Source organism: Protopterus annectens, chromosome 1.part1, assembly GCF_019279795.1.
Source record: "Protopterus annectens isolate FY-2018-M chromosome 1.part1, PAN1.0, whole genome shotgun sequence".
Taxonomy (NCBI): Eukaryota; Metazoa; Chordata; order Ceratodontiformes; family Protopteridae; genus Protopterus; species Protopterus annectens.
The window spans coordinates 41,545,376-41,555,889 of record NC_056726.1 but is presented as its reverse complement, the minus strand read 5'-3'; positions in this window follow the sequence as shown (position 1 = coordinate 41,555,889).

Here is a 10,514-nt window from a genome sequence, read left to right as displayed (position 1 = left end):
CAAATGTTTTTTAACCCTTTATACACTATTCAGATAAAATTTATGTGCATAATTATGTAAACTCTTACCCCAGAGTAGGAGATATATATACCTACACCTAATGGAAATCGAGTATATTTCAGTGAGCAAAACTTTAGTCTTAAAATGACTGCATATGCCAATGTCCAAAATACAATATTTCAAACACTTTTTAGAGTTCTTGTGACACTTTCACTAAATTATAGTTTGACATTTGCATGTACAATGCATCTATAAAAAGTGTCCTACCAGTAGGGATTTTGATGTAGTTGTGGTGGGATAGACTTTGATTGCAGCACATTGCTCTCTTCAGCATGGAGAGTTTTGGCCATGACATAATTTTCAAAGATAAATATTTGCCATGTCTGATGATATATAAATATATAAATATATATATATATATATATATATATATATATATATATATATATATATATATATAGGTGTTGGACTCTGTATTTAATGTACAGTGTCCCAACACACGGTAGGCCAATGCCAAATGGTCAGCAAACACAGACAGGGGGATTGACAGGTATGTGAGATTAACAATCTCTGAGTAGGGGAATATAACCTTTCCCAGAGATTGTGTGATCTTGGAGTTAGATAATTAGCAGGGCCCCTGAAATGAGAGGGTGCAGGGGGACTTGCTCCTTGTAAAATCACTTGCCAATGGTTTACTCCATTCCAGGGTAATCCCTAGAGCAAGCACAAAACATGTAATTCTCAGTGCATTCAATGTTCAAATGTAGCTCTGTAGGGTGTCGGGACACTGTATGTTCGATAGTGTCTACTGCTGATATCATGGAAATTCAGTAAAGTTACATCCTGATCATGTGCTGCATTTTCAACCCTGTATATCAATCATATATGCACCCTAATAGAATCTAAACATATTACAACATACCAGACTGTTAATGTGAAATAACTCTGGTTGACAATGGATAAAGGTAGCATCTCAATACCCAATTGGGCTTCTTGAATAAAATGCCAAGGAATAGTCCTTGGGCATGTATATGAAAAATGTACCTGTGATTTCCATTTGTACTTTAGGATTTTCAGTGCACATCAGTGCAATTATTTTATCCCACTATATTGCCCTGTCGAACCAATAAAATTTGGTCATAGCATGATTCCAATGGCAAAAATCAACTTAACTTTTGGGACAAAATATGTATGAGTTTGACTTCTGGTATCATGACAACTTAATAAAAAGGTATTCTGGCTCTGTTATGTATTATCAGTTCTAAGCATAAGCCATATACATACCAAGCATGGAAAATTAGTAAAATGCAACATGGCACATTATGATAGTGAAATACCTATGAATATCTACATTTGGTACCTAAATTAAAACATAGGATGGTTACATAGACAAACCATTCATTAAAAACTGCAAGAAATAGAGGCAAGCTAGAGTCTTCACTGTGCAATACCTTAAACTTGTTGTAGTGGAGGCAGATGGAATATAAGCAAATGATCCTTTAAGGACATACCAGTGTTTCATCTACATAGCTTCTGAATGACAATGACTTTTTTCTTTTTAATTCTTTATGGATACATTCAGGCCAATAAAGCCAAACCCCAATAGCCGTAGACATGCCTTGTTTTGGCCTTTTTCTGATCTCATCAATACAATAAAAGGTGATTGTTTTGATGAACCTCCAATACAGGAAGCTTAAGGTATTACATAATGAAGATTCTAGATTTTTTGGGTCTCTCTTTTAATTTTTCACACTAGGTATCTAAGTATGAAAGGCCATATATCAGTCTTCTTTTCATAATTACCCATAAGACTTTCAGAAAATTACAGTTGGATACTCAAGGACAAAAACGTACCTATCATGTCATTCTATAAATAGGAATTGTATTGCAGATTACTATTGACTTTGATTTCATGACACTGTCCCCTTCAACACAGGGAATTTTAGGCATGTCATGTTAAGAGTCAAGAAGTGTGCTTTGCCTGGGAAAATACATATCTTTTTTACTTTTGATATAGTGGAAATAGAATAAAGCTAGTTTCTGGTCCTGTGTTGCATTTCATATTCCAGCAGGAGTCATATATTCACCCTTAACAGAAACTAAATATCAAGGAACATGTTAGACTCTGCCACCGCATTATACATGAAGCCATACATTTGGTACCTACATATAAAAAGGCAACGCATCATCCAGAATCTCAGTAGAATACTCATGTACATAATGCACTTAAGGCTACTATTCTACCTTCAGGGGTATCATTGCTGATCAGTGCTGAATTTGACTGAAACATACTGTCTCACTCAGAGTGTAGGGCTTTGTGCTTGCAAAGTCTGTGACATTAAAGTTGCATTTTATCTGTAGAAATTTATATGGATGTTATCTCTTACTTAAAGACAACACAATACAAACATTTTGAGCATGTGATGCAGAAGAAATACACTTCCTTCAAATGTAATGACAACATGACAGAGATATAATCTGGACATGTGCTGCACTGCACATCCTGAAACAGTGTCACATACTCAGCCTAATGGGAATTGCATACAATATTGCATTACAGTGGCACTGTGAAATGAATATACAAAAAGACGGTATCTCAATGTCCTCTACATATTTCTTCACAAAACGTTCAGGTACTTATCTTTGGACATACAGATACACCTTTAATTACTTTCTTTCCTTAGAGATTCCAATTCATTTCAGTGCTGAGTTTTATCTATAAGTACGGGGAATTTTGATCTTGGTATGTTTTTATGAAAAAATAAGGTGCCCTTAAAGGAAAATATAATGCTGTTCACTAATTTTGTAATGACAGCACAACACAGATTCTAGATGTGCTGCATTCCCAACCCTTATTAGAAGTAATGTATTCATGCATGTCTAATGGAAGTTGACATAACAAAACCTACCCAAGAAAATCTAAAGTTGTTGCTGCTCAATGTCAGGAGTCTAAACAAGAACCTTCTCTCCTTGCAAGCTCTTCTTACCTTGGAGAATTTAGATTTACATTCAGATACCAACGCATTGTTTAAAGCCATGGAGAGTACCCAGGCAGTGCCGGACCATAGCGCCTTCCACACATTTAGACCAACTACTGCATAGAAAGATGGAAGTGTCTTAATAGACATAAAAAACAAATACACCTTAAGGCTGGTCTAAGAGTATGATGTGCTTGAGCTTCTCCATATCCAAATTACCACAGACAAAGTCCCATACCATATACTTGCAAGCTACAGGTCACCTATTATGACTCAGAAGACCCATAACAGATATGTACTTTAGACACTGGAAGGACTGATGCAGACTAATAAATGGTGCCAGAGCCACAGTCTAAAGCTCAGTGTCAAGAAATGTATAATAGTGTCCTTTGAGAATACAACTCTACCTGCAAACTTCCACATTGATAATACATACCACAGAGTAGACCCAGTGGTTAGGGATTTGGGACTGCATGTAGACAGTAGCCTGGCCTTTGTTCATCATGTGTCTACATTAGTCAAGAAATAATTTATGTCACACAGTTTATAAGTAAGGATATGCATTTAGGTCCAAGGATGTCATTGTTCCACTGTACTCAGCCTTCATCAGACCATTGATTGAGTACAATGTTCCCTTTGGAATGGACCTAACTGGCATATGCAACTGGAACAGGCAAAGAGGTTCCTCACAAAAAAGAATATAGTGCATAAACAACATATTCTATGTGGAATGTCTCAAAGCCCTATATTCCTGTGCTCAGTCTGCTACAGACTGCTAAGAGGTGATCTATGCTTGGCCTACAAAGCATCTCCTGATCCCACTCTGATGGAACTACTGCCCACCACAAAATAAATAGCATCAGAATTACCCAATCTAGGCATCTAAACCTCATCTGAAACATAACTAGGACATGTTAGAGTAGCAGGTATGGGTCTCAGAGACTATCTCTTTACAGGAACAGGCTTCTCATCTGTGTGAAGCAGAGTACTTCCTTAACCCAATTCATGGGCAACTTGAACCAGTGGATGGGGAATCAGAAATTTACCTGTGGTCTGACATTTATGTTTCTAGTAGACAAAGGCAGCCTGTAAATGTTTGGCCACCCATGCCGAAACCTACATATAACCCTTAAAAAAACAGGATAATACATTTGGGATGCATATCTAGGCTTAAAAAGGCCCCCTGGAGTCATTTGCTTAGTAATTATCTATGAACCTATAAGTATAATGCAAGCAAAATCCCATACTGTAATAGCAAAAATCCTCTGAATCCCTACATCCTATAACTATACATGAAAGGCAGTCATTGTGCATGCTCACTGCTGGTTGTAATTGCTGGGATCATTTTCCCATCACTGCTCGTAGGATTAACCCCCTCTTCTAACACACACACACACACGCACACACACACACACACACACACACACACACACACACACACACACACACACACACACACACACACACACACACACACACACACACCACATAGACACATACACATTACATGACCTAATAGAAATATTATAATAATAGTCACTGGTTGTATGTAAATATTGCAGTTTTTATGCATGACTGTTATGACTGAGTCATCAGGGTAAAGTCCAAATAACAAAAACGACAGATATGGGTAAAGACCACAACATGCACAAGTGACCAGTGCTTACTAGTATTACATAACTCAATTTTTTCTGTTAGATTTAAATTATTTAATGTAGCTTGTTGTAGCAAATTGCCAGGGTGCTGCTGTTTTCTGACAGTGTTGTGTAAGTGTTATTGTGCTACAAGTAATATTTTGTTTGTAGTTTTGGAAAGTGACTAGAATTTAATTGAACTTCAGTAAAGTAATTCAGTTCATTATACATTTTGTGATAGATATTGGATACCCTTAATGTGTGACTTAGCAGTTTTAAAGGAATATTAAATGGTGCAGTACCAGATAATAACATGGAAAATATGAGAATGCTAGGAAAGCTTTGCTCCAATTTTAAAACCACTGGAATCATTCTATGAGCTTGAAACTCGGAAGGAGTTTTCACTTGAGTAGCTATTTATGTTGGGTTATTCTTCAGAGTATAAATTACATTTTAGCAAAAATGTCATCTTAGTGAGACTGACATAAACAAGAAAAAAATCCAGGTTGCATGTTCCATACTGATTTGGAATTATTTTTAATTTTTGTTTGCAGTGTATTCACAAGGTAATGTGTTGCTGTACCCTTTCTATTTCCATTTTATACTAAGCTATTTTTTTCATTTCTTATAATGTGGTTTATTTATTAAAAGAAGGCAAGTCCTAGGATGCTGACATTACAGGGGTTGGGGTTGGGTGTGGGGGGATTGGTTTCAAGCAGATAACCCCCTTGTTTCAATATCAAGGCTTCGCTTGCATCTGCTCATTTATAAAAAGCAATTATAAAAGCAACCCAGAAGTGATTTTTTTTTTGGCTTTGCTAAGGGCTAAATTAATATACTGATATTTAAACTGAAACAGCTGCAATTATTTTAACTGGGGAAATAATATAATTGTTGTGTTTATAGTGATATTCCTGAAACTCTATATCTGTACCACATGGAGCACAAAGGTCCCTTTCAAATGAGAACTGTTTAAATGCTAGAATGAAAAACAAAATTAAGATAATATTGCATAGTTATGCAGGGAAGCAATCATTTCCTATATATGATACCCTTTGTATTCAGTTTTCTGCAATAAGTCTGTGCATTTTAATTACTTTTCCTATCTGGAGCAGACTGTGGTCTGAAAAGTGAGGCAAAACTTTTACTGTGGACTTTTCTGTTCTATCCATTCTTTTTCTATAAAGTGCATTATATTGTGACAAAGTAGTTAACATGTAGTATAATAACTGGTACTGCAGGCTGAAATGTTGTTACAGCACAACATGTGCAAATGTTCAACAAAAGTAACTTCGCCCTTGGCATGCAACTGATTACATTGTAGTAGATATTGCTAGTTGTTATTTCACTGAGCTTTATTCTGTAGCAAAAGTATTTATCAGCTACATTACAGAAATGTAAATGTCATAAAAACTAGACTATTATTTTCTGTTACTGATTTTGCTTACACTGCTTACTTTTCTCCTTATACCATGGACATAATAACAATGTGCTACAGCAAACTGCATTCATATAGCAGCATAACAGTCAACAAAGCACTTACTTAGCATTACAGAATTAACCATTAGCATGTCAGGAGTGGTAGTAATGTTTAAGTATTCATATTACATGTCAAGCCTGTTCTACTGCTGGAAAAAGGAAATAGGAAAATGGTTACACGATTATCATTAACTGTATAGTGATATGAGCTGTAAATGTGCTATTCTGGTTAATTGTACAGAGGATGACTATCACAGGTTGGCAAAACATTAAGAATGGGGAACTGGAGGACTTATGTTGAATCCCTATTCTTATAAGGGACTTCATGGTGAACTATGGGACTCAGGCTGCTAACTAACTTATTTCCTACTGATGTATTAGCACAAAACCTTAAATCAAGGAAATTAGATCATTACTTGAGGGCACCTATTTGCGGTGGTGCAGCAGTAGCATTGTCACCTCACAGCAAGTGGTTCTCCCATTCGATTCTTGGCTGGAGTGCCTTCTGTGTGGAGTCTACATGTCCTCCCTGTGGTCAAGTGGCATTCGAAAGACATGTGTGAAATGGGTGTGCCTTCGTTGAAGGTTGGGCATCGAGCTGGCACCTGAGCACCATAAAAATCTACTGCCAATCATTAGCAGACTGGAGTTCCGCTGTGGTGACCCCTAAACGGGAAAAGCCGAAAGAAGAAGTTGAGGGTGCCTAATGGTCAGCTCAAGTATAGAAATAGAAGGATCATTTTTCTGTTAGGGTACATTTGTCTGATAACATGGCATCATCCTTGGAAACGGTAGTGTGCTCAGTACTAGTCTCATTCCTGCCTGATACACATAATCAGTGAGCTTGATCATGTCTCACTTCATATAGTCAAGGGAGGTAAGTCTCAGGTCATTAACACCCACATGGACTACAACAGAGTCATAATGGTACCTGTGGTTCAATGACCTGAATGCCTGTGTGACTTGGCAGATCCTAGCCCCAGAATGACAGCTAACTGTAACTCTATCCTTACTCAGTCTGGTGAGTCTGCCTCACTATAGAATTACTAATGACCAAGAAATTTGGCTGTGCAACTGGTTTGCCTTAAGGGCTTAGCAGTAGATTCACTGGATACAGTGTTACTATGTGTAGCTGTGGATAGTGTTTTAGTGGAGTGTTTACATAATGGCTGAGGACCCTTTTTTTAATTGTGGTGTGCAGGAAGTCTGAGTGTTTTAGAAAGGTTACCTGTAAGTGCCTCAGAATAAATAGTTTTATGTGTAGGGTCTTTACCCTATGCAGTAGGAGTGGTGCAAGTGTCACTGACAACCTCTATAGGATTAGTTTTGGTTGTATGACACAGTTTTGCCTTCAGAGTTAAAGTGTATTTACACCTCTCTCATACTTTATCTGCTTTATTAAGAATAAGTGGGCTGTCAGTATACATAAGGCAATTGCTACAATGCCTCAGAATGTCCATCTCAACCAGATTGGCCACAGAGAGAGATGTGAAGTGCAGATACATGGCTACTGATCTACTATGGAGGAGTGAGGGGAAACTTAAATACTGAATAGGTCAATAACACAAGGAACTTGAGCAATGCTCAGATATGATCTAGTAGTTAAAAAATCTATCTGAACAGTAAGGGTATTTTAACAGAAACTTACACTGTGGGGAAACTGGTGTCTATGCAAATTACAAGGTGGAATTACACTGCAATTTATCAGTGTCTACGTAAAACACTGTTAGGAACTACTCTGCTGTCCAGAGAGCAGTGATTCTAGCTAAAGACTATAAAAAGGGGGGTGAAAAGTGCATATATTTAACATAAAACACTCAAAGAATGCAGCTGTGACAAAAACAATGCAAAAAACAAGTGCTGAAACAATGGATATGGTAGTGTATTAGCAAGCTCACAAGTTCTAGCCAAGTGTTGTGCAACTGCAATGTTTAAATAGCAAAGCAGATTTGATAAAACAAACAAAAAAAAAAAAACACAAACAAGGCCCTGTGGCCAATCAAAATCAGCACACTCTTCTTTCCTTTATATAATCCCAGGCCAGAAAATGACTTGAGCCCCTTCTACTCTCTCTAAAGTGGAACCAAGGCAGTTCTAACTAAAGACTGTAAAAAAGGTCAGAAAGTACAAATATTGAACACAGAATCACTCTCAATTAATGCAATCAAAAACAACTGCTGAAACAGTAGATATAATGTAAGTTTTAGCTTTATAGAGTTTAGCAGAAACCAGCAACACTCTTTTCAAGTAGCATTTTTGCTAAATACCACCAAATGCCTCAGGTGCAGAGATTCAAATTTTAAACAAGCTAGCCCTCTAGCCAATTAAATACAGGTACAATAAGACCGACACCAGAAATTCTCAGCTCAGAAGGGTGTAGGCTATCATCTTCTGTCACAAGAGTGTAGAACACAAACCTTCCTAATGTAAATTAACTGGCTTGGAGCCCAAGTTCTTAAATCAGAGCAAAGACACTTAGAATAACAGACACAGTAAGCAACAGGAATGCCCAACTCAGAAGGGATGAGACTGGGAGCAGTGTCCAAAGTCAGATTTATAGTAGGGGGTGGGCACATCAAAACCCACCAAGTAAAAAAAAAACAGCAGAAGTAGAGTGGCTGGGTGGGAAAATTCAAATGCAGACAGTGATCAGTATTAGTCAGATAGAGAACAACAGGTCATACAGCACTACAACTAAATAACAATGCCAGTAAATACATGTAGTTAAATGAGGAATGCTATTTTTTAAACTCCTCTCACTAATTAGCTGGATTTTATTCTCTGTCTGAAAAATAATTATTTTCTAACTGACCCTAACCAATACCTCTTAAAACTCAAAAATAACAAAAAACTAAAACAAAACAAAATGCAATATAAGAGTAAGGATAAAATAATGGAAGTAACCAAACCTTAAATTAATAACTCCAATCCAAAATCAGCAGTAGTCAGGCCAAGTACAAGTCATACAGCGCTACACCTAAATAATGATGCCAGTAAATAGTTAAATGAGGAATGCTATTTCTCAACTCCTCCCACTAATTAGCTTTATTTAATTCACTGTCTGCAAAATAATTATTTTCTTAATGACCCTAAGCAAGACCCTCTTAAACTCAAAAATAACAAAAAGCTAAAACAAAACAAAACAAAATATAAGAGTAAGGATACAAAATGGAAGTTACCAAACCTTAAGGGAATAACTCCAATCCAAAATCAAATGCAGACAGAGAGTACATCAAGTCACACAGCACTACAGCTATATATATATATATATATATATATATATATATATATATATATATATATATATAGGTGTTGGTAAATCAGATATTTTTGTCACATTTATGACATGTTCTAACATTTAAAACATGAATGTTTGAAAGTAGTATGGCCATTGCTTCCAATTCAGTGTAGAAAGGAACATGTGCAGAGAGTGAATAAATTATATTATGAAACACTGGATTATAAGGTAATGGAGATGTGTATGTACTATTTTGTGGCTTTACAAACAGATGTGGTATTCTGCACTTGTTGACCAAACAACAGGAACTGAGTTTTAACATCACTCATGACCATTTCTAGCCAAAAACACTATTTGTCCTTTTGGCTTTTCCCGGTTAGGGGTCGCCACAGAGGAACTCCGGTCCACTAATGATTGGCAGTCAATTTTTATGGTGCCGAACTGCCAGCCCGATGCCCAATCTTCAGCAAAGACATGCCCATTCACCCATGTCTTTCGGAGGCCACTCGACCGCGGGGAGGACATGCAGACTTCACACAGAAGGCACACCAGCCGAGAATCGAATAGGAGAACCTCTTGCTGTGAGGCAACAATGGTGTCAGTCCATCCCAGAACACATGGACAAATTCCACACACACACACACACACACACACACACACACACACACACACACACACACACACACACACACACGCACACACAAACTACCAGATCACTGATTCACCTCGTTGATTTATTTAGGTCATGGGAAGAGAGAGGACCACCACCCTATGAAAATCCATGGAGGTATGGGGACTTCATGTTCAGTAGTGAAAAAAAGAAACAGAAACACAACAGCAAAGGACATTTAAAGATTATTTTTTTGCTGTTGATTGGCTTGATAGGACAGTAAATGTTTGGAGCACAGTTTCACGTCATCTGATTATTTTCTCAACAGGGTGCTTTCCTTATCAGTATAGTTTCACCTCCTAAACCTGTGGAGATTTTTGTTCCACCTTCTAGTTTTACAATCTCCATTGGCATTGTTTCTCAAATCCTTTACTTCTGCCATAGTAAACCTGTTCTCTAACAGTAGAGACATATGTACATCTAGGGTTGCCACCTTTTCAAATGCCCAAAGTGGGACATTTTTGGTACAAACGTCAGATTTTGTAAGCCAAAACAAACCCACAGCCAGTACAAAG